Source organism: Falco peregrinus, chromosome 2 (genome assembly GCF_023634155.1).
Source record: "Falco peregrinus isolate bFalPer1 chromosome 2, bFalPer1.pri, whole genome shotgun sequence".
NCBI classification, from domain to species: Eukaryota; Metazoa; Chordata; class Aves; order Falconiformes; family Falconidae; genus Falco; species Falco peregrinus.
In genome coordinates, this window is record NC_073722.1 from 85,482,809 (window position 1) to 85,508,039 (window position 25,231).

General features: G+C 47.6%; 1 long non-coding RNA gene across 15 annotated transcripts; it reads left to right on the top strand.

The window, feature by feature from the left end:
• The first annotated feature begins 245 nt into the window (after positions 1 to 245).
• Positions 246 to 23,606, top strand: LOC114011018 (uncharacterized). 15 transcript variants are annotated; one of them, XR_008746060.1, is made up of 10 exons: positions 246 to 389; positions 744 to 801; positions 6,954 to 7,084; positions 9,928 to 9,993; positions 10,572 to 10,685; positions 11,006 to 11,209; positions 11,615 to 11,743; positions 12,872 to 12,981; positions 13,558 to 14,425; positions 16,193 to 23,606. It is a non-coding gene; the product is annotated as an uncharacterized LOC114011018 (long non-coding RNA). The 15 variants fall into 15 exon arrangements; XR_008746067.1 differs by having other exon boundaries at positions 13,558 to 13,694; XR_008746054.1 differs by having other exon boundaries at positions 13,558 to 23,606.
• The last annotated feature ends 1,625 nt before the right edge of the window (positions 23,607 to 25,231 follow it).

The following is a 25,231-nucleotide window of genomic DNA, read 5'->3' on the forward strand; positions in this document are numbered from 1 at the left end:
CTTTAGAGATGTATGAAAATTGTATGTGAATAGACCAATGAACCATCACTCGGAGCATGCCTCTTCTAGCCGAATAACACAAGACAGTATTATTATTATTAATAATGTATTACAAACACTATGCATTATGTATGTAATTTAATCACAGTATCTAAATGTATAAACAACAGCACAGGCACTCAGTAACTTTTCTGTGCTTGTGGTTATATATTAACTTTTTCTTTTTCAGGGCCCCCTGAGGGAACAGTGCGTGCTGCCAGCAGCCTAGCACTGTGGGGTCCCGGCCGAGCCGGGGTCCGTCGTGCCCCGTGCAGGGCAGCCCACGGGGCACCAGGGCTGCGCTGGGTGTCAGTGGGCAGTGGGTGTCAGCAGGCGGTGGATGTCAGCAGGTAGTGGGTGTCACCGGGTGCCAGGTGTCAGCGGGCGGTGGGTGTCAGCGGGCAGTGGGTGTCAGCGGGCAGTGGGTGTCAGCGGGCGGTGGGTGTCAGCGGGCAGTGGGTGTCAGCGGGCGGTGGATGTCAGCGGGTAGTGGGTGTCAGCGGGTGCCAGGTGTCAGCAGGCAGTGGGTGTTAGTGGGTGCTGGGTGTCAGCGGGTGGTGGGTGTCAGTGGGCAGTGGGTGCCACTGCGCACACTCAGGGCAGGAGCGCAGCAGGTGGCCTCTCAGGCAGGCACACCGGGCAGACGTGCGCCGACAGCCAGTGTCTCCGATGGGTTTTTTCTGTTGTTGTTTTAACCTTCTCAGCTGGCTGATGAACCTTCTGAAGGCTAAGCCCTAGCAAGAAGCGTGAACAGCACATCAGGTCAGCAGGGGTCCTGAGCTACCGCCAAGGAAACTGGGAATGAGTTTCTAATAAATACATCCATAGCTCAGATTGAGGGGAAAATCAAGCTAGAAATAACTTCTTGATTCCCCTATTTGAATTCAGATCGGTGATTCTTATGCCAGGCTTATCTCTGGCGTCAAAGCAACTCAGAGTGAGACGTTAGCACTGATGATGGGGACAATCACTGATTGATCTTTCAAGATGTGATTTAGATTAGATGCCGCTGTAGGCTCTTTTTATAACTCTAATGGTTGTAACTTTGCTGTATCCGTATTTGGAAGTGCACTCCCTGTAGTTACGGAGCTATTGCAGAACACAGTAAGTTGCTTTTTGGTCTTTGCTTCATCCCATCAAGTACAGGGGGCTGAGAGAAGTTGTAAATTCAGAAATACTTGCAGATGAGCCACACAGTTACTTCCTTGGGACCTCTCTGGTGCAAAGCTCAAGCTCCTCACATACTTTCTTCTAGCATGAAAATGTCATTTCTACACAGAACAATTAATTCACTGAAGTTCGGCAAAGAAGCATAGCTATTTCCCAGGTCCAACCCAATAAAGCATCAGCTAGCACCCAGTGCAGGGGTCTGAACCCAGCCTCTCACATTCCCAGCCAACTCGCCTGTTTGCCAGCTGTGTGGTTACCTTGAAAGGCGCGCTTCCCGTCGTTTCAGGAACTTTATTCCAGTTTTGTTCCAGTGTGGATACCAACAGTTACTCATGTGGAACTTCTGTTTTTCAGCCACCCTGATGATGGCACTGATGCACTAGTCAAGAAGACAGTGTTCAGTGCTCCACCTTGAATGCTGTGTCCCTATCCCTGCCTGGCATGTAGCAGCAGGATGCACTTAGCATTCATAAAGAGAGACACTGCCAAGTGGCTTCTCCAGAGAGATGTGGCTGGAGTCAGGTGGAATCCTCCCTACACAGAGCTATAGTTCACACTGCTGCAGCAAAGCACAGTAAACTGGCACCTGACCAAGGCACTGAGGGGAATCTCAGCATCTACCCATGGGGCCACCACATCTCATGTGCCCCACACCAGTTCCTCTCTGTTTTCCACTCTGTTTGGTGTTGGAGTATCCACAGTTCACCTTCATCCTAACACTGTGCACAGGTCACAAGAAGTACAGTGTAAATACACACAAACAGAGCATTTGATAAACCAGTACGGACCAGCTAAGGGTGCTTCCCCTGCCCTGGCTTCCCAGAACGCCTGCCACTAGCTGCACCGGGACACGACCCACATTGACCCACTGCTGAAAAAGTAATGGGGACAAAGCTTCACCTAACAGGAGATCACTTTCCCTCCCTGGCCAATTTCATTTTCTCTAGTTCTTATCTTCATTCTTTATGAAGCAGTACTGAAAATAACGTGCTCGATTTGTAAGTGAGTCACCTAGAGCAGTTTTCTGCTGTGCCTTTGAAAAATAGGCGTAGACCTATGCATTTAGCTAGGAACATAATTCATGGATATCTTTCCAGCTGAGCTAAAATGTGATTAATTTGTGTTGAGTTCACACAAACTAGTAGAGGATTTAATCTCCAGCAGACAGGTTTTTCATTCTACTGTGTCTTAGTAAAGGGCAATCCTTTCTGGTCACAGAGTGGTTGCAGTATTGGGAATTCCTGTTATGAGAGCTTTTGAAAGCTCTGAATGTAAAAATATCATACAATCTACACATTCGTTGGATATAAACTGAAACAGATTTCTGAGGGAGGTTCCTTGTCTTGAACTATTTAAAGAGCTGCAACTAGTTAAATCGCTTGCTGATTATCTGGGAGAGCAAACCAGCAGAGCTGGGCAACAGGCTTGCTTTTCTTGGAGGGTGTTACTCTCCCAGGCTGGCTCAGCTCCTCCCAGTGGAATTTAAAATGCAGGAAGAGCCCTTGATCCTCCCATATTTGAATCCCGTACGTAATTGAGGAGTTCAAGAAAATCTGGTCAACACAGGCACACGTACCTCTGCTTTTGAATTCCCTGAATTCAGGCATAAATCCCAGGAAAGCCAGTGGGATTATTATCTATGATAATTGTAAGCAAGTTCAGATTTAATCTTAAACACAAGAGGAACCAAAGAACCGCAGTTCTGCCAAAACTGACAACATAGGAGGGGTCTGTGTATACTCATGTCTCATCTCCGAAAACCACTGGTGTAAGGAACTGAACAGACAGAACTAAGAGAAACAAAAAAGCTCAGCAACCTGCAAGGAAAAGCCATCCCTGCCCAGCTCCCACCCTAACCCACAGCTGGAGTATGCTGCAGCAAGGCTGTTTATATCGGCCCCTGGGAGATAAGGTACCTTATCTACCCCATCTGGTTCCATTCCAGTAACTCCAGAGTCAACATACTCCATCACGCTTCCTGAAGCTGCCAGGCGAGAGCAGCAGGAGTAGACTATCCGCACTTTGTCAGATCAAGGAAGGAGCTTAATAAGCAGAGAAAGAACTTTGTTTTCAAACATCTTGGAGACAGCTACTAAATGCATATTATAAACATAGAAAAATACCAAAACCTCTTACTGGTTTCTTACTTCAAAAGTATCCAGAATGCCTTCCTGGTATAAAAAGCTGGACGAGCTGATAAAAGTCTGCCTTTTATGGACTATCCACTATACTAAAGATAATATTTTTCATGCATAATTGTGGGAAAAATGTCTGGAGAGTAGAGAAAATTAGGATCACAAGTACTGACAATTACTGGCTATTTCTGCAGAAGGATTTCTGTATTTTTGCTACAGACAGCCCTAAGGCATTCTCCACACCTGCCCGGGTTACACCCTCGGGAGCAGTCACCAGGGGAGTCTAGGACTGATGATAGCTCCAGATACCCAAGTCTGCTGTCTTGTTTCATTCGCAAATAAAAAGGAAAAAGTCCTCAAACATTGCATTAACAGCTTTTCAAACAATCAATAGAAACAACATTTTAAATGTATTTTGGGCCAGCTAGCAGAAGCAAGGGGGTGAGATGCTCCGATCAGGCTAGCATAGCAGCAGTACTTGTAAGGGTCTGAAGGCAGTTTGAAGCCACAGATGATAAAGGTCCTGGCCACACAGTAGGATTCAGTTTTGAAACCTAAATGCTCACATCCAAAAGAACCTCCAGACCAGACAGTGGAAAAAGAAAACCAAATACACAAACACGAACTGGAAGAAGACCCCAGAACCAGGGTTAAGACTGGTTCACCCATTAAAAGAAGAACTGCCTCCACAGACAGGGTGACTGAGCGCTCACTCAGCTGCCAGCCTGCACTCATTTTCATGTCAGAATGCCACTGTTCAGAATGGCCTAGAAAAGGAGAAAGGAGTCAAAACCCAGGTCAGAATGTGTATAAAGTCACAGTGCAGTGAACGCTACCCAGTCTCTGGCTTATAGCATCCCACCGCGGCGCACAGGGCTGCGCATGGTACAGAACGACAACCCACAGCACAGGAGCATCTTCCCCACAGCGCCACAGACCACACAGGTGCCCTCACCGGGAGGAGGGTAGCCCCCCTAGGCCTTCCTGATGCACAGCCAGAGGAGAACAAGACACAGAAAGGGGGGCATTTTGTTTACCGTTTCATTTTTGTTGAGCTGATGTTTTTTGGGCACCACAGACTCCTGCTTTAATTTGCCTTGTTAGTAATACGGAGCAGAGAACCCTGATTAACAGTTAAAATAATTAACAAGCATTTGAAGTCTTTTTTTTTCCTCTTTGGTAGCATGTGTCATTGTAGCAGATACTGTAGGGTGACTCTTCAAACTGGAGGAAAAATTGGGATATGGTGGAAGCAATAACATATCTTGCTCAGCAAAGCTGGTGAAGGGCAGAAATAACTTCAGTCTTTGAGGATAATCCAAGGCATACTTGGAAACGCACCTCTACAGTGATCTACCCCCTCCAAAACCTGCTTTCCACTTCCTCTTCCCAGTCTATCCCAAAAGACTCATGCTTTTAACGCCAGCTCTACATGGCCAACACATCCAAGCATGGCCAGCACCACAGCCCCATGCCCTGCCCCTGCAGGTCTCCCATCCCATTCCAGTGCCCCCCAGCACTGCAGGCTCAGGCTGCCCTCCTCTATCGCGCCTCACGCCTCCACCGCTGCACCATCCCACGGGAGCACTAGCCCTGGCGCCTGGCCCTCCCGCAGCTCCCAGTGGGACAGGGCTGGAGCTGCAGGCGCTGCCTTAGGCAGGGAGAGGATTCGGTGCCAGGGGATGGGACAGAGGTGGCCTCAGTGCCCCATTGCCACCAAGGCACCCAGCCAGGCTGCTCCTGTGGGGTGGGTGGAAATGCCGCACTGCCTCGCACACACCGCAGCCCAAACAGCTTCTCCCAGCACCTGCCCTGAGTCGGTTCACAGGCATGAGACCCCAAGCAGACCCTTGGGCTGCCTAAGAATATATGGGGCATAAGCTTCCCTTCTCCCCTGCACGTCCCTCCTGGACTTTAGGGTCAGGAATTACCCAGCGCTGCCCGCTCATGGCTTCCGTAATCCCCCCCCTCAAATCAACAGGAAAAGCAAGTGCTGTGAGAACGTGCTCAGAACTGCTTTACTGCTTAAATAGGCATATGCAATAATGCATTGACAAAAACATATGGGGAAAATATTCTTCGGTATATTGCTCTGTGGAGATAAGTATGCTAGCAAAAGCAAGCATTATGTTTTATTTACCAGGTCGGCTCATTTTCAGACTAGCTTTCTATAACAAAAGAGTTTAATAATATTGTTGAAGGCAAGAAAGATACCTATAAATAGGACCAAGACCTGTCTGTGGAACTTTTACATGAAACTTTAATGGCAAGAGAAATAGCCTTAATGTATTGCACTTGGCAAATTCTTTATTGCATTTCTGCCTACACTAACTTAGTGTGAAAGTAGGTAGCAGAATCAAGAAAAGATTTCTGTAAGTGTTCATGACTCAGAATTCTTAAGGCTTCTGTATCCCAACACCTGGGTACTGGCCCCTGCATTACCCCTCTTGCTCTACGCTTGGATTCAGGGAACGGGACAGTAACAGCACTGCTTACCAACGCTGGCAGTTACCTGTTGACTCAGTTCCCAACCTCATCCAAGCAGCTCTGCCTTCCCCTAGAGCAGGGACAATTGGACACTCCAGCCAAGCAAAAGACAATATTTTCTCCAAAGGAAAAAAAAAACCCAACCCACCAACAAACCCAGCTCAGAGCTTTCTCTAGAAACCTTGGCTCACACCAGTGACCCATGGTAGGGCTCCCCAAAGGTCTACCTCCAGATGAGGGTCCCAGCACGTGGGGTTCGGGAAGGATGCAGCTGCCCTAAAGAAGCATCAAAGTCTCAAGCTCACGCCATCCACTATCTCTATATTTAGACAAACCTTGGCCACACACAGGGACTCCTGGAATCAATGACCCATTCATTTCCCTTCATCTGTTCAGGTGGCCTTTGCTGTATCTAGTAACTACCAAATCTCCAGTCTATTGAAAATGCAATCTGTCTTCCAAGGCTTTAAAGATTTTTATCTACGTGCCCTCTACACATATACCGCTACATGAAAACAAAAGGGATTTCATTCTGGGCAGTTCAAATGTTACATCTAGCCCATCAGGGATTTCAGGTGAAAAAATATTTTTAATAAGAAATGGTAATTTCTACAACTATTTTCCATTTTTATAATTTCATTATGTATATTACATATCAATTGCCAAATATTGATAACTAGTTTCATTGTTTTCATTACTTACGACTAATAATTATTTTAAGCTCAATACTGTAGATTGCAAAGCCCTTTGTCTCTCCTTCCTCTTCCTTCCCTCCCTCTTTAAATCTTTGCAGTGCATGCAATAAAAGAGCAGTGTGCCTAGCCTGAGACTGCCCAGAAAGAGTCCAGAACCACATTTCTAAACTGCTGTGCATGTTTATATGGATGTCTGAGAAAGATTATAAATATCTCTACCTTTTAGTCATTTGGCTTCCCAGAACTGCTCCGGAGCATTTCTGGCTGGTGACACCGTCCATCTGCCAGGCACCTTGGTGTCATTACGGTGTGCATGTCTAGTCCCACAGCTCTTGTCTTCCCAGAGGTTTGATTTTCCTTTAGACGTACCCGTAGAGAATGCAGTAGAAAGTGTCACAGATCCCAAATTGCTTTTACTACTCCACAGTCCTGTAAAAGACTGGAATTTGCCAAGGGAGCCTGAGGGAATTCAGCACCCAAAGCCTACTGATGACAAATGGGTTTGGGAGACCAGAACTCTCAGCCTGAAGGAGGATGGCAGTGCTGCTGCATGTCCAGGTATGTCAGAGCAGAGCTGAGAGTATTACCATGTCAATTAATAACTGGCAAGGGGAAGGGCTGGGCAAAGCGTGTTTTCAGCTGGAATTCACAATAGACTGGAAAGCCTTTTGCGGAGGGGCTGGGAGGGCTGTGCCAGGCAGAAGCAGCAGCAGCAGCAGCAGGAGCAAAGGGTGTTCCACTGCCAGGGATCTGCACACCAGCAGAGGCGGCAGGGAGAGGCCGGGGGGCGGGCAGAGCATGGCCGCCCAGCCGATGGAGAAGGGACTTGCAACAGCTAATGTGAATCTTGATGAGGACGGCTCAGATGAGCCTTTCTCCTGCCTCTCCCTATCCACGATCTTATTTCATGATCAGAATCACAGACTGTCACTACACCCACAGTGTTTAAAAAGCAGCTCATGCTTCAAGGAAAATCACTTCTCCAGCCAGTACACAAACAGCTGCTTCGGCGCTCAGGCAGCCTGAGAAGAGGCAGGCGATGGCGGTGGCTTGCTTAGTTCAACAGGGGTTTGAATCTCGTGGCCAGAGACGCAAATCCCTTGGGTGCCTCTCTGCAGCACCTTCCGCACAGTTTTTCCTCCTGAAGATTACTTCATTTTACAAGTGCAAAATTGCCTGGTAGTTGTGGTGGCCTCGGTGCCTGAGACCAGGCTACAAATAGCTGTTTTCTTCCAAAAGAAAAAAAATAAATAATCCAGCACTGCCAGCCATCTTAGCAGCACAGTTAGTGCTGACACCCACCCAGTTTTGTTTCCCCAGCCGCTCAGTTAGAGCAGCCCCCCTGCAGCCCTGCCACCCAAACTCCCCGTCAGGTCCTGGACTTCCCACCCCACCGCTTCTGGCCGTCGTGTCAGTGGGTCTCTCCAAACTGTGGGCGTGTGGCTGGACAGCCCCAAGGCTGGGACCGCCGGCCTCCAGCCTGGGCCATGCTGCTGGTGTGGGTGATGCCACTGGTGTTCTCCGGGTGGGATGACCGTGCCCGGCTGGAGACCCTCAGCTCCGGGCGGGATGGCCGTGCCCAGCTGGAGACCCCCAGCCACCGCACCCCGGCCATGGTGTTACCTCATCTGCAGACCAGACACATCCACTCGGGGAGAAAAAAAAAAAAAAAATCACAGGCAATTTGTCAGAGCATTAGCTGATAATTCAGACAGAAATGTTAGATCTTACGGCACAGCTTGGGGCTGCAGGGGAAACATTACCGACTCTGACAGATCCCTGATGACATACCCATCCCCTCACCCAGGGGCAAGGCTGCACTTAGATACACTGAGGTTTTCATTCCAGTTCCAGAGTAAGACAGCAAGTGGACAGCAGGGAAATAAAGGGAGAGAAGGTTTAGAGGAGGAAGAGGGAGCCTGCATGGTTGCTGTTCAGCTTTTCATCCCACTCCTGTACCTGTAGCCTGATTATTCCCTTTAAAACTCACCGCTGGAATTATTACTCAAGCTTAGAAATAAATATTCCTTCGGCTCAGAGGCAGCCATTCCTGCCTACTTAACGCTACTTACTCACTGCAATAGGTCAGAGCCCAGATTTAGACAACTCTGAATTCTTTGGAGACTTGATCCAATGTCTCACAGCTATCTTCCCATCACCTCTGGTTTCCCAGCCCAGCCGCATTTATTCATTGTCTCTCAGGCAGGGATTTTAAGTGCCTTCAGGTTATTTTTTTTTCTTCTTATGTATATTCATAGCATCCAACACAAAGCTGTCCTGAGCCTTCAACAACAGCTGTTAAGTAGCAAATAATAATAATAATTGGAGCATATCTAATTTGGCTGCAGTTTTCAAATTTGGGTGCCTAAGGAGGCTCGTTACCATTGAGCATGGCTCTGTTCCTAATTCGCTTGAGTTGCCTTGAAAATGTCACCTTTGCAGTTGTATTTAAGCACCTAAAGAAACATCTTCATTTCTGGAAAGGCTGAATACTAATTTCGGTAGAGCTTCAGCCTGACACCCCTGAGCATCAGGATAACTTCTCCTGACAGCATAATTTCTAAATGCCTTCTCAGCTCCTCCAGACTGCACTGAGACCCTCCCCTCCTGGGTTCACGGGGAATATGGCTGTATTTGTAGTCCTCACAGTGGCTTTCAGGTGGCTGCTTCTTCAAAAATTATGGACAGCAGCAATTATTTTAGTCAACCCTAGGAGAAGTCTCCTGGCTTGATTGTGGGCTCTTTATCTGGACTTTCCTTTCTTGATTTATGATAAGGTCTGGGTTTATAAAACACCAATATCTTAGTGGGGGACAAGCACGTCTCATTTGCTTTTTCACCAGAACTGGGCAAAATTTTGCATGTGATTTCTTTTTCAAACACATGGTTTGCCCTACAGTTTGTCAAAATTAAGCTTGGTTGACATAAAAAACTTTGTAAACTAACCTGAACTAGTTGTGCTGCGGTGGCTCTGCCATCCTGGGCAGCACCTGTCTTGCTCCAGCTAATGCTCCATCCCCTCCGACAGACTGGACTGCCTTTCAGGCTGTATGTTCCTTTCACTCCTGCCCAGGTATTCCCAGTGACTTTGGGAATGCTGTGCGTGGATTCAGCTGGGAGCTGCTTGACTTCTGGCAGGTGACCAGACCCAGCTGCTCCAAAGGGTATTAGTGTGTCTAAAACAGCACAAAGACTTGGCTCCCACAGCATCATGTACCCCACAACAAGCGAGAGGGAACCAGGATCCCATTTAATGCCAGACATGTGCCATAATTTAAAGACGACCCTCTCACTTCCCCGCCAGCATACACGATGCAGCTATTAACGTTCTACATGCTAAAGGCTAAAGACAATGAAAAATCCAAACACTGTGGAGGTTAAATCAGTGCATCATTTGACAGGGAACTGTGAGCCATTAACCTTTCCACTGGCACTCGCAACGAAGAGCTGGAAGATAAACACATTGGGTAAGGAACAAATTGGTTCATTCGAACACTATTAATGTGCATGCCCTTGGAGGCCGCATTTATGCTTTTGGAAAATTACACATTCATGCATAATGAAGTGAGATATAGCTCACCGATTGCCAACAGGGTGCAAAGCCCACGATAAGGATTTATAGCAGGTGCCTAATTCTCTAAACATTTGCAAATTAAGTATTTACAAGCATAATGCTGGCTATTTTATTGCCAGTTTAAGTTACCATCATTTGAGCTTTTTATTTTGCACTGAAACTGAGCTGAGCATTTAATATCCATGATGTGTAATTTATTCAAGCATAACTTGGTGATGTTATTGTGGGAATTAGGGCAATACCCAGAAACCCTAATTATGGCACAACTACACATCAACACAGGAAGAAATCCTCTGTCCTAAAGAACTCGTTCTTAGCTGAGAAAAACAGATAAAGACCGCAATATGCTATAAAAACAAATTGAATGACTTGCCCAATGCCACATGAAATGTCTCTTATGGCTGGGAAAAATCCAGGCCTCCATCCCTGCACACCTGGGGCATGAAAGTAGATTCTTTTACCCACTAACAGATGATGGGTGACTCTCAGCCTGAAGATCCTGGGCCTCGGTGTTGACTACAACCACGAAATATACCCCAGCTACTGAAATAACTTGTTTCCTTGAGAAGCTGTCACAGCTTACAAGTGAGTAAATATAAAGGTGTCGAGGAATACTGAATAAAGACAGCATGCATAAGAGATGAAATAATGGCTAAAAGAGAAAGTGCCAACTAAATATTCTTATTGTAGCTATTTCCCATGGAACATTCAAGGAAAATACAGGGATTCACTCTGTGGCGAGTTCATAAGAGAGATTTTGCACAGCAGTGAAGGAACCAGATTTCATGACCCAAGAGATCCCTTTCAGGCTAATGTTACTGTGAAAACACCTTTTACAGTCTGTGTAAATGAACATAAGCATTTCTGAAAGTCACACAAGCAATGTACACAACTTCTTTCTACAGAAAGACTACTTTTCATACCGCACCATTCTGTTAAGCTATTTAAATGAGAAAATGCTCCCATGACTTCTGCTGAAAGACCACCCCTGGGTCTGAGGGGAGGGATCAACCCAAGGCAGCTCACAGCCCCTTCCTGCAGGTGGAACCCGGAGACCGCCAGGAACAGCCCAAAGCCAGAGAGATGTCACAGCCACCAGTGTGGATCATGTAGGTGACATTTGTACCCAGCACCCTCATTCATTCCCCACTGCTTGGTGGGGTTTATCTTTTTTAACCCTTTCCCACATGCTGCACCATGCACAGATCGAGGGGCGTACCTGGAGGAGCACCAGCTCCTCCCCGAAGAGGAGCTGCCAGTGTTTACCAAAATTCATCTTGATGTCTCCAATGCTCCCCCCTCGCCCCTCCCTCCACAGCTACTGCAGCCCAGCTGGGCCATGGGGGCAGAGGGTTTGCTTTGGAAGGCACCCAGTTCCCCCCGCAGCTCCGTCCCAAGGACAGCATGGACGGGTGGGAGCTGAGTTTTAGCTGTGGAATGGCTTAAAACTCAACAAAAATGACGCCCAGGAGGAGGAAGGGATGAAATGGTTCACACAGCTATTCTCCTTGCAGGTGGAGGGAGCACGTGTGTTTTTCCTGAAGGGAAAGAGCAGGATCTCTTTCCCTGCCCAAGTGGCCAGTGGCACATCCAACCAGCCAACCTCCTACTGTGGACCTGCTGGTCAGCCCTCTGGCTGGAAGGTAAGCAATTTCTCTGCCTCTCCCCTTCATGTTTTGAGGAGCTATCAGTTTAGAAAGAGCAGAAGAGAAAAGATTATTCATTCATTAAAAATGTGGCTTTGAACCACGCTTGAAGTGATATACCAGGACTCTTGCGATGACGGACGTAAAGGCTGCTGGGTTTTCACTCTGCTGAGCAGCCCTGGCACAAGGAGCTCTTGCTTTTCAGACATCTGCATGTGTAACAGCCACCACCGACGTCCAGAGAAACGTTCTGCCTTGCAGCACCTAGCTCAGCCCCTCTGGTGTAGGTCTTAGCAGGGAACACGTGCCATAGGGTACGTGCAGTAAGACATTGCAGTGCAGCTCTTGGGTATTTCATTCTGCAGTTAGGCTTCCCTCCTTAGTGAGGGCTCTGCTTGCTCACAGGAGTTTCCTTGAAAATGAGCACGGGCGTTGGGCTGAAACCGCTTCCTCAGGCAATATTCGGAGTACCTTACCTGGTGTGAGCACTCCTCCCACCAGTTCCCATGCCAGTACCCGCTGCTGCTGGATGCCAGCAGAATCCTAAACAAATTAACCTAAGGGACACGACTTCACAAAGCAGATTGTGAGATATGAAATCTCTCAGGGCCAAGTCACCTCTTAGACCAAACCCAACTAGCAATTGTATTTTGGCATCACCCAGGCACATGCGAAAGGAGCAGGCTAGTTTTCGCTGCACATAAATACAGGTCCCACGAATCAAGATAGAAAAATCTGACACCTTGCCTACCATAGGGTTTTTAAAGATGAGGATCAACTAATCCAGATGAATTCATGCCATACCCTGGGAGCCACTAAACATATGAAGTATTTCTGGTCTGCTGGGAAGTGGATAAAATTATATAATTATGGGAAAACTGTTAATGCACAGTGGGTCAAGAAAAAGGAGAGGAGAAGAAGAAACCAGATAGGACTGGAACCACTACTAAGTACTTAAGCTGTTTTCCAGCCAACACTTGCTGAGAATGTATTTTCAAGATAGCAAGGGATGCAGTTAATAATTGGTGAGTAAGCCCTGCTGCTAAGTGCTGTGTATAGGTTTAGAACAATTGACATTTGTAGAGGTTAAAATGGAGATTCTTCATCCATAAGATGCTACTTCAGTTTCTTCCAGAGATGCTGAACAAAACGCACGTAGCTACAATGATAGATTCAGAAGAGCTGTTAACACTGGAGCAGCATTTGAAAGCACCTATTTTTCTGTGAGAAGCTAGGTAAGGAAGCACACACAGGTCTCTTAATTGTTTTCCTTAAACCAACAGCGTTGCCTTTCCATTAACTCTCATGAATTCCCTTCCCCTGGGAAAGGCAGAAATAGAAAAGCAGGCAGAATTTGCAATATTTGAGCTGAATTTGGTGACAAAGTGGATAGGTCAAGGCTGTGTGACTTTGAAGATCCCACCCCTTATCTGGGGCTGAAGCAACGACAGGAGAACCAGTGGAGAGATGGAAAACACGAAGTGCCGTTCTACTCTTCTGAGATCAAAACATGTTTCTGTCCACTAGCAGAAAGCTCGTGGGCTGTTAACAGGCCTCATGCACCACCCCATAGTGATCCAACACGGTGCCTTGAGTTCCCTCTCTCTAAACCATTCTGGGATTGAAACTGTTCCCATGTTACTTCTTTCTGTGGAGCGCTTGTTTTCCCTTCTGCAGGCACTGCTCCCAGCTCCCTGTCACTTCACAGGCATGTAGGCTTGGAATGGTAAAGAGCCTGAGTTTTAACTACAGCGTGCTAAAAAGACACTCTTTTCTCTCTTATCTCCTCATTTCTTCCATTATTAATCCAGATTTCCATGGAAATTCTGTATGAATTCGTGAAACCATCTCATTAAATGACAAAACGTTGACTTGGGGCAAAAACTTGAAGTTCGGAGTGTGAAGTATGTGCCATGCATCAATAGAAGAGTTCATGCAGCTCATCCAGGTCAGGATCCATACCAGGAGCACTGCTGGCGGGGTTTATCTTCACTTTCAGGATCTTTCATCCCTGTGATATTCAAATATCTTCACAAACCAAGAACACGCTGAAGTCAAAGGCCTGGTTTTGGCATTATTTCAAACTACTTGTTTGACTTTCAGGATAGATACAAGCCAAGATAACCAGCAGTACCCAATAATTTTGTATATTATCAGTTCTAAAAAGCCTTATTTGTCACAGTCAGCGTGCTCAGCACCTGTGACATCCAGCCCTGATGAGACAATTGAGCTGGGCAAGTGAAATCCCGCTACTCATCGTTTTTGAGAAGGGAAGGAAGATTTTACAGCTGGCACCGTGCTAGCAAGTGGAAGAGGAAACCTCCTTCACATATAGAGCAAATACTTAAAACCATACGGCATATTGATGGCCACAATCAGACGTTTTTATTAACGCTCTCCTCCCTTCAGCTACATGAGTGTGCAGTCACGGCTTATCACCTGTACAAATATTATTTCTGAGTGTAGCTAAGCCTGCGCCAGGACTCTCTTGAGAAATACGCTTAGAGGAACGAGTGATTTGTCACACAAGTCCTGGATGTGTTTATAGGGAGTCTGTATGTGAAGCAAAAGTCATGAATAAGCACATGATTTTGCAAACAGATCTGAGAAGATGTGGCCAGATATCCATAAAAACTATGCAAGACTGGAGCAGACAAGCTCTATAAAACTTCTGAGGAGGTAAGGATGTGATCTCGGAAAGATCAACAGTAAACTGCCACAGAAAGAACTTTTTTTTTCCTCCTAAAATATGACTTATTTGAGACTTGTGATCATTCTAACCTTCCAGACTGAAAAAATGAGAGCTTTGAGGCTGGCAGAAAAGTTGGTCTACCCTGTATTTATTCTTTGCATTACAAACCTTTGCCCACTAAGAAAGATACCTTTCTTGGACCAAGGAGATACATGCTTGTTCCCAGTCATACTGTGTACTTTGACTTCTCTTGTGAATGTGTAAAAGAAACCTGCTTTTATTTTAAATCACAAACACAACCTGAGTGGAGGGACACTCATAAATCAGAGTGAGCATGCATTGAGGTGGTCAGACAAAGTGCCCTAGGCTGAACATATAACACATGAAATCCAGTGATCCATGCGCAATGGTTCCGGAGCAGAACCCGTCCACGGGCAAACACACAAGACAGGTTATCCTGCCCACCTGGCCCAGAGCGACACAAATGCCCCCGGTCCCAAAAGCTGAAAACGAGCTTCCATGAGTCGTTACCCAAACATACAGCTGGGGAATGCCAGCTCCTGCCGCAGCCTTGTGGGATTTCCCCATTAGGAACTGGCGCCCCAGTTCAGCCTGCTGATGGGATCCCAGTGCCAAGCTAACGCAGAGCTGCCCTGGGCTAGGACAGCACTGGGGCTTCCAGGAGCCTAAGTGCCGCCTCTCCCTCCCTGTTGGCATCACCTGAGGCGAGGGCCCATTGCAGCCCTTTCAGCATGCTGCCCTCATCATCAAAAAAAAGCATTTGCTGTCACACTGTCAAGAACCGCAAGCCAGACTGGCTCACCCTCCACTTACTGCCAGCCGGCACCCCGCTTTAACCAGAGCTTCAGCTCAGGGTCAGGGTGTTGGTTTTAATTGCCATTTTTATTCTTTAATTTCAAAGCAGCTGGGGGAGGAAGCAAAGCGCTGGTGCATGCCCCCGCGGCGGGCGCAGGCCCCAGCCCCAGCACACCCACCACCGCTCCCGCGGAATGCCCCAGCCGCCGCGTGCAGGATTCCAAGGCTCTGATGCAGGCATGGCAATGCGCAGGGCAGTGCTGCAGAGCGGGGACAGGCACCCCGACACCTGGGGGACCTCTCACCACCATGCACGCTCCTTCCCATCCAGCTGGAAGGCAACAGCAGGAACCTGTACAAGCCTGAACAGAAAACAACCCCGTGCCTCCGCCGCAAAGCCAGCTGCCCTGTGCTGAAGCAGAGCCAGTTGTCAGCCCCAGCCGGGTTCCGATGGCGGTTACAGCTCTTAATTATTACCAGCCTGGCTCCCTGAATGTTCACATTTTTTCACAGTTACTAAATAAGTTAATCACTTCATGAACAAGGAAATCTGCAGATGCCTTTGAGGCTTTGTTAACATAGTGCCTAAGCCAGCTTTACACTCTCTTCTAATCCTCTTTAAGACAGTATGAGGCAGTGAAGTAGCCTATAATCAGTTTTTAAGGTTATAGACAATATCCCCACTCAAGCTGGTTGCCTAGAGCAACAGTGCAGAAACGGAATGCTAGCAATGAGATTGGATTACTTGCCTTGTTTATTCATCCATATATATTTATCTTCTGCTCTGCCTACTGCAGACACAGGGATTTTTGTAGCCTGTGCCTTACATGTCCGGATGCAGAGCAGAATTTATGTAAAAAAATGCAGACAGGCTTCAAGAATTAATCTCTTTCCATTTCTGATTCTCTCCTTGCCCTCTCCACCTCAATACCTCAAAGTTCAAAACACTCCCAGAATTGAGATTGCTTGCCGTGTCTCAGCAGCAGTAACAGCCTTCCCACTGCTCTGCATCCACACAGAGGTGGACAGCCCTCCTCCATGGGCACTAGCATCACCAGCGATACTTGGGCAGCCTGGACCGCCCACTCACCAGAGCAGGCAGCAGGAGCTGCTATTTCACCTTCACTGGGGACCTGTCCCAGCCTGACCTACGGGAGCCCCCAGCTACCATTTGCGTAAAGTAAATTGCTCTGCATTTGACATCCACTGAGGAGCAGTCAGCACGTGTCCGTTTCTCTCAGCTACGAGCATTCTGGCTTCATCGTCTTTCCTTGAAAAGCTGGATTTTTCCCTCTGGCCAAACCCACTTCCCTTTGGTACCTCAAGCTTAGGCATTTAGTTTCCACCAGTGTCAGAGCAACTTGTCTGTCCGTTCTTGCCTGCAGGGGCTCTTCCGATGGACCTGCTGTAACCGGGGGTAAATCCAGGCTCTTCCTCAGAAAACCAGGTGATAGCAAAGCTCCATTACAGATGGAAGAGCCATAGCAATGACGCTGAGACTGCAGTCAGCGACTTCCCAGCTGTTACCAACAAACTTCAGAGCTAGCAGATGGCCAAGGAGCACCTGAAGCAGCGTCCTGAACAGAAACAGCCTGTGTGCTTCCCCCACCTACTGAAGGTGCAGCGCGGAGGGTTAGAGCCACCCACGAGAAGGTCAGATCAAGCTGCTGTGGTTCAGCTTCCAGAAAGACCTACTCCTACTGCAACAACAAATTTCAGTGGGGTTTTGGTATCCCACCAGCTTCTTTGGACATCCCAAAGTGCACAGGGAGAGCATATCCTAGTGCTGCCATGCTTTTGCTAATCTAAATCTTCTTGGAGTTCACACCTTGTGCCTGAAATGTAACCAGTCTCTCCCATGCACAGGCCAACATACCCTTCTGGAGCTTTCTCTAACCTCAGCCAATGAATACAAAAACCTCAGCATCAGTTGTTAACAGTGAAGCTGAAAGGATCTTTTTCACCTCTTACATTCCAGAACCTCCCTGGAGCTCGGCTGTGTTTGGTGGCCAAATCGACCCACGGAACTGGCCTCTGCTGCGCGATGGACATCATTTACCAGAGTAGCTTCTCAAAGAAAAAGCAATTCAGCCAGCTTCCTCACACACTTGGAGTATCACACCCTTGTGCAGCCCCGTTACGTGGCAGTTACTCCTCTTTATTGCAGGTCAGCAGCGAGGCACTGGCGCCTGCAGCTGCTGAGGAGCACGGGCTGCGTGAAGGCAGGGCAGAGGACCGAGTCTCAGGAACCAACACAGAGTTTTCAACGTCATCTGGGACACGTCACTTCATAAGTTGGTTCTTTACTAGTAAAACGGCGTATTCATTCAAGAAAAAAAAAAAAAAAGACTAGAGGTTTGACAGATACTATGTTTGCTGAGAAACTGATTTTTAAAGATGTGAGCAGCAGATGACGGTGGTGCATGGCTGCTGTGAAGCAAAGGGGGAGCGGGGCAGGCAGGTTGCTGCTCAGAGGGCAGCCGAACCACGAGCCCAAGGCACGGCATGGCAGGGCACTGCCAAATAAACAGCCGAATCTGGGGAAGGATGAAGTGTATACCTTCAGTATTTTCAAAAAAGAAACTTCATGGCTTTTCAGTTTGATAGTGGCATTTTTTTGTTTTGGGGTTTTTTTCCCCTCACATTAAGTCACCCAAATGAAGAGGAAAGAGGAAAACCAGGAGTTCATTAACTCCAAACCAAACCAGAACATTTTGTTTTGGACTTTACTGGATGTTTCAAGTTGACCCACAATGAAAGCGTTGTGGTTTTCTTTTCACTGAAGAAAACCGGAAAACAAAAATGCCTGTCTTAAACTGCCACGACCCACTCCTGCCTGGAACCCGCCTTTGGCTCCTGCACTGACGCCCAGGGTGGGCGATTCCCCCCACTCCTGCCTGACCGCTGGGACCCTCCACCCCGCCGGGGCCGTGCTGCCTTAGCTGTTTGGGACCCTCTACGACGTGTCTGAGAAGTGTCTCCCGCGGGGGAATCCTGTGCCGTGTGCCACCTCTCTGCTTTTCCCAAACCCTCAGGAGGTGAGCACCCAAGGGTGGGAGCCGCACTGGCACCCGGGCCCCGTGGGGTCCCTGCAGACAGCACCGCCCCAGCCCCGCTGCCCACCGCTCCCCTTAGCCCCCACACTCACATCATTTCCTTGGCCTACTTTCTACTTGTCTGGCTTTTCTTTTTCCTCCCCGAGAAATTATTTATTGTAGGGATTGCCAGTGCTTAATAAACATCCCTCCAAGAATAAATTTGTTTATCTAAGGTATATTATTATGCTGCCTCAGATAAAAGGGGGGGGGGGGGGATCCTCGCCAGAATATTTTTGACTGTGCAAACAGTGGAAAAGTGGTGTCCTTGAGCACAGTTTTCAAAGGGGAGGTTTGTCAGAAGCCATTTCAGCGATTAAGGAATGAGTTATCTTCCAAATGAACAAAAAGAGGTGGCAGTGCAGGCCCTGGCAATTGATCCAGTGTGACAGAGACAGATTTAGGAACCTCAGAGCGTTTTGTTCCAGGGGCTGCGCTGGCTGTCCTCCTGTTTCACCTTCTGTTGTCATCCAGACTGGGTAGCGGGGGGGAGGAAGATGGAAGCATTGTAAATTCAGGTTGCACAGGATCGAGTAGCAACACAAGACAGCAGGTCATGGAAAATCAGGACTTCTGTCACTCAGTCCCACGGTGGTCTCTGCCTCTGCCTCATCCCCCACCTTCTGCTGGTGTAGGAGCCTGCATCTGTGCTGATGAGCAACGCACGAGCTAGCAGATCCGCTACACCAGGCAGGCTCCCCACGCCACAAAGTCATCGAGTAACACCAGCTGGGTCCCTGGCAAGAGCAGCCCTGGGCTGTGCGAGGAGATAATGCAGTGAAAGGAACGCTTATTAGAAGCAGTAAGCCTGGCAGTAGGATTTCTCATCTCAAATATGAGGTTTGCAGCAGTATAAATAATGCATGTCATTTGCCAGCATCCTGAAAATTAGTTAAAGTAGGTTAGGGAGAAAAAAAAAATTAAAAATTGCACTCTGATGCTCTCCATTCAGAAGAACTTAGCTGCTTGTAATGGGCCACTACAAAACAAGGGGACGGTAATTAAAACCTCATCGTCTTTTACATGAGACTGTGCTAGCAAGAGACTATTTCCCCCGTTGTTGGACCTGGCCCTTCACCTTCTTGTCCTGCCTGGGACATGTGTGGCAGATCCTGTACCTGGGGTGGGAGCAGGTCACCCAAAGGTGTGCCCAGATGCCCCTCTGAGAAGGTGCCTGGAGAGCTGCTGGCCAGGCCGCCGGGGCTGCAGCACCTGCTGGCCCATTGCCCTGAGGATCCACCCTGCTTTGGGCGCTGAACCGCTCACAAGGCACAGGGAGCAGGAAGTGGCCTTCCAAAGCTCTGGAAAGTCTTCACCGAATCGGTGCTTCCAGCCTCCAGCATCCTGACAATTTGCCAGAACTGGCCACTCTTCCCCTGGGCAGCTGACAGATGGGAGAGCCCTCAGCTGCTCCTCTCGCCTCCCGCAGCCCATCGGGGGGTCCCACCCCAACCTAGCATCACCCACCAAAGCCCAAGCCAAGGCACCAGCAGACACGTGGGGAAGCTGCCCCAGCTGAGTGGGGAAGGGCTAGCTGAACCATGACCCGGTGGCACAGCACGGCATGGCACAGCAGGGCATGGCACGGCACGGCACGGCACAGCACAGCATGGTCCCGCGGGCGCAGGGCACCACCACCAGCAGCACAGCCCCAAGGAAAGGCACAGCATGGGCCTGAAATGCACCAGCCGCTCACTATCTGCAGCGTCTTCAGGCAGCTTCGTCTTTGGTTTGGGTGACGGAATTTGCCAGTGAAGCGTTCAATGCCCTGAACGCTGCTGTTAGGAACAGACTTTACTTTCTGCCTGTCGTTACTCAAGTATAACCGACGTACAGCCTAAGCAACAGCAACTACGAAGGAGCCCTTTGGATTCCCTACCTTCATCCAGCAGCAGCCTGAGCACCGTGGGTATAACCAGCGTGCTGGGGGCCAGCGGCTCCCTCTGACTCGTCAAAAGCAATTTCGTTACCAGCAGCAGTTCAAGCAATGAGTCATCTCCTTCAGATCTATCCAAATTCCAGCTCCCACTGAAATTCCCCCTCCCTCAGCTGTAACCCTCTCCCTAATCTAATAATAATTCCGCCAGCAATAAAACACAGCCAGGCCGGTAGAATGCTTCCTTGCTAAAATGCCCCTGTGCACATCAACGACGAGCTCTGTGAAGCTGTTACAGTAAAACTAATACCCTAAAGAAAAATTCGGAAAACCTGCATTTTTTCCATTTAATTTTGATCACCATGGCTGGCTTCCAGTTCCTCTGTCTAAGTCCATGGGCCTTTAGAAAACACCAGATATCACGATAAAATGGTCCCCAAGGAAAACTAAGCAGTAAGTCAGTGATTGCCTCAAATAATCACCATATGCATGGAAACATACATCTTTCTGCATATGACACCAAACCTTTCACTCCTGCTGGACCACACATACATCTTCACAGAAGTTTTCCAGGAACAAACGCCCATCCAAACACACAGGATACCACTGTCTGCTCCACCGGGCAAGAACATGTCTTCAACACGGTGGCTGGTAGATCTGTCAGCATTACAGGAATTAAAAGCTCTGACTCCATTGCAGCTGGGTTCTCCAGTGACTAAAACTCCTTATGGCATGGGAAACAATTTGACTCAGAAAATACAGAAACATCCCCATCTGGCTTCCTGTCTCTCCTGACCCAAATTTTGGACGCCACTCAAAAACACATCAGGGATCCAGAAAACTGCTGGAGCTGCCTCTTTCCCATTGAAACAGAGCATCCATTCAAAACATGGCACTCCCAGTTTTTCCATGTTACTTCTAGAGTATAAAGTTGCATGAAAAACAAATGGGACCCAGGGAGCCTTTTATTTAAATGAGAAACCTATGGTTTTCCTCTCCAAAACCAAATGAGTCAGCGTAAGAGAGGAGAGATGTGTCACACCTTGTAGGTGAGGCAGGACATCTTCCTCCCAAGTGAGGTTATGACCACTTTGGCCTCTTCCCTGGGGAGGGCTGTAGGTGCTCACTAGATCCCAACCCTTTTGTGCAGCCAGATTAAAAGTATTTTGGTTGGGAAGCCCTTTTCAACTGGGTCACATCCTCTGTGGAGTTTACCCATTCAGGCTGCAATTTGTTTAAAGACTGAGGAGCTCTTAATGAAGACTGCAGAAAAATGGGGCAAAGCCCCTCCAGGTTTTGCTGTATGTTTCCAACCAGAAGGGAGCGGGTAACTTAAGGAGTCAGAGGATGCATTTGACGCCAGACTCAGGCAAGGGTTACAAAACCCCTTTTTATGTATTTTTGAAGGATATCTAGAACCTGGTGTTAATATAAGATAAATGTTAATGCATATGATCAACGTAACTACTCAGTCCATCAGCCACACCAAGCGTGGCAATGTAAGACATCACAGGGGCTGGTACAAACCAGGAGCAAAAGTACTAATCAGAACACCAAAAAACCCAGGGATGTGGCTAGAGAAGCACCCGGTTCAGGTTTTCAACTGAATCAAGCCCCATAAGACTAGCAGGGCAAAGGCACGTTTTAGGATGTATTTACTAACTTCCCTAGATATGTAGATTAGGCCTGAACACGCTGCACTTCACATCCTTCAAGTGAGGCCACACATCACTTCGCATGTCTTACATCACGAGGCAGAGCTCCTGAACTACAATTAAACCTGCACAGAGTGCTTCACAGTCTTCTGTCCTCTGTGTGTGTGTATGCGTGTCTGTCTGTCTCCCTCCCTCTTGGGATGGGGACCTTGCCTGTATCCCATTTCTGAATGGCACTCAGCATAGTGCAGCCTTTGTCCAAACTGGAGCTTTTCCTGGAGAGAAAAGCACCTGGATTGCATCTCGGGAGGCTGCGTGCAATTGCTATGTCAAGCCTCCCAAGTGACTGTGAGTAACTGTATGTCTATCTTACTTCTCTGCAAAATAGCAGCAATGATTCCTCCCATGTCCTTTGCCCATTTCTGTGAAGACTGAGCTGTGCATGGTGACAAGCATCCCTCCAAATGGGTAGATACAGCATCTGGAATAATTCACCTTCCCCACTTTCTCTGCTTTTAAGATAAAACTGAATCACAACAGCGTAACTGAGTTCATTTTCCACTTAAAAGAGAAGTCTCCCATCACAATATGGTAAAGCTTTGTAACAAATGTGCTTCCTGTGCTATTTAATAGAAACAGCACTCAGGGAAATGCATACTATCATAACTACACACGTTAAAAAGCCATTTATATGTTACTTTGTGACAAGGTCAAAAGCAGAGATTCTAGCATTAAGACCAGACACATTTCATAGCACAGACTGTATTTACTGGAGTTGTAATCAGCAGATAATTTAGCAGGCTTTGGAACTGAATATGGTTTACCTTCGACAGGTAAAGAAGAAACCAAACCGGCTCAGTGTGGCTGTGCTCACCGCTGGCCACCAGCCACCCTGAGCTGAGCCAGCTCTTTGAAGCTTTTTCCCTTATTTGCTTAGGGTGCCTGGTTTGAATTTTTGATTTACAGTGGTCAAGTGCAGATTTTTTTGCTTAAGCAGAACAAATAAAACAGTAATATGAAAATTGCTCACTTGTTAGAGTCTCACAGTGAGCAGAGGTGTAGGATTGCTCCTCGTTCGCTGCGGAGCAGTTGCCTTATGTGCCCCTACAGCGCTCTGCATTGAGCACAGTAATTACACCACTTCCTTCCCATCTGGGATTCAGTCCAAAGACATTTTACCAAGTAACAATGCTCTCTCTATTCACCCGCCTCTGAACAGAATCGTATTGTTTAGTTTAAGTGGGCTTCCAGCCAGAAGAAGGTCAATCATAACAAAGCACTGACATTAAGATAAAGCCTAAAACTATGCTTTATGAAAAGCACCCAACTCTTGACAGTTGGCACTTGAGTGACAAGTTTGCACTGGGGGCGTTTCATGTACCTACTTAGCTTTTGTAATTTGGGTGGTGTTCAATTTCACATTTCTGTTTATTTATTGCAAACCACAGAATCACCCTCCAGGTTTTCTCAATTTTCTCTTAAGGAAAATACAATGTTCTATTGCAATTAAGTAAACAAAGTCGGTTTTAACATGCACTTTAAAAAAACATTGGTTTTTAAGCCTTCCAGTGGCCCAGCTTGTTTACAGTTCGCGGTCTCAGGCATTTTCCCTGTGGTCCTCTATATGGTAATTTTGCTGTAGAAAATAGCTGGCACTGTCTGGTCTCCTTTTTTGGTGATGTTTGCGAGAAAAGCTGTCTCTAATAAAGCTGTAAGGGTAAGAGTATCTTTCCAGCTATCACACGCCTACAGATTAATACCACTTTTTTTATTTCTATTTTCCTTCCCTAAAACAGTTCCCCTGACATTTGGTCTAAACTACGCCTTGGGTTTCCCCTCTGTGCTTTGATACACACTTGCCTATCGGTCCTCAGCTGGGTCTCTGATACCAAGCTGGTACCCCCTAGAGTAGTTCTTTGAAGTTCTGCTGTGTCTTATCTTTCAGTGTCTCCATAGCAGAGCACTTTTTGCTCTCCCAGTGTAGGATTAGATAACCCTTCTTGGTTAATTTTCCATCCACTCTAATATAATGGGTTTCAAATCAAGATCCAAGAGAGGAGGACAGTTAGGTGTTTAAGACCCTAAACCAGAGTTGGGGAGATAAATTTTCACTATACTTTCTTGTTCAACTTTAGGTGTGTCACTCGACAACACTGTGCTTCCACTCCCATCTATAAAAGAGGACAATCCTTTCATTTATTCCGCTTCCCACCCCCCTGCTATTCAGAAGGTAGGATGTCATACACAGCCCAGCACCGTGGAGCCCCAGGGTGATCTGGGGTTTCCAGCTGCTAGAGTAATAAAACTAACGCAATCCACTTGCAGAGCATCCTTCCACTGACGTTATGTAGCAGTTATGCTTTCTGATAAATACTCCTGCAGACAGACAGAGCCTGTGTCAATTTAAAATGTTCATGAAGAACGCCTTCACTGGTTACCACATTGTCACTGCCATCCTATTGCCAAAAGGGCTTATACTGAGAATAAGAACATATTTTCAAAAGACGAGAAGGAGACGTTGTGATACACAATGTACTGGCCAAATATTTAATACGTGCCCTCCTTCAAAAATCACTCCGTTGCCTCTCGTATAACCTTCATTTAAGCACTCCCTGTGTGCTACATTGTCTAATGTTTTTCCCTCCACCGCCAGTAAAAGAGGAATGAACACCTCAGCATTACAGCTGAAGACACACTAAGACCCAGACTGCTAAATAGTTTAGGGGGCAAACTCCTACCAATGTCAAGTCCTCACCCAGGAGCTACAGCCAGGCGAGAAAAGGGCAACAGCTCCTGTGGGTCCCCTGGGCTGCGGCTCCATAAGCATCCCTCCTGCCCCTCAGTAGTTCTCTCCTGAAATACTGCAGGGTCTAGTACTCAAACCAAGGGTGGGAAGGAGAGAGAGATGCTGCGTCTGATCAACGACAAGACAGGAGAAAACAAACTCCCAGACGCGGAATCTGTTCCGACCTGTCAGATAAAGACATTTCTGTGAGCTGGTCAGGTTTTGGTAACTGCTGTCAGCGGGTTGAGTGCAGGCTGGCATGTTTCTGCACAAACCTTAGACTTCACTTGAAGTGTGTGTGTTGAGGGACAAAGGAAGCGAGGAGGGTGAACATGTGTGCACCAGGGACACCAGACAATACTGAGAACTGCAGTCCTGAGAGAACTGCCCTCTTCTGCCTCGCGCCTGCCTCTCCCCAGCCATGTCATTGCCACCGACAGCCACAGCCAGCCTGCTGCACTGCCAGCATGCGCTGGGCTCTGCTCGCTTTCAAGCAGACACAGAATCCTCATCGCAGAACTCAACGCTGGCACTAACTGAAAGCCCTATCGACAGCACGTGCTACG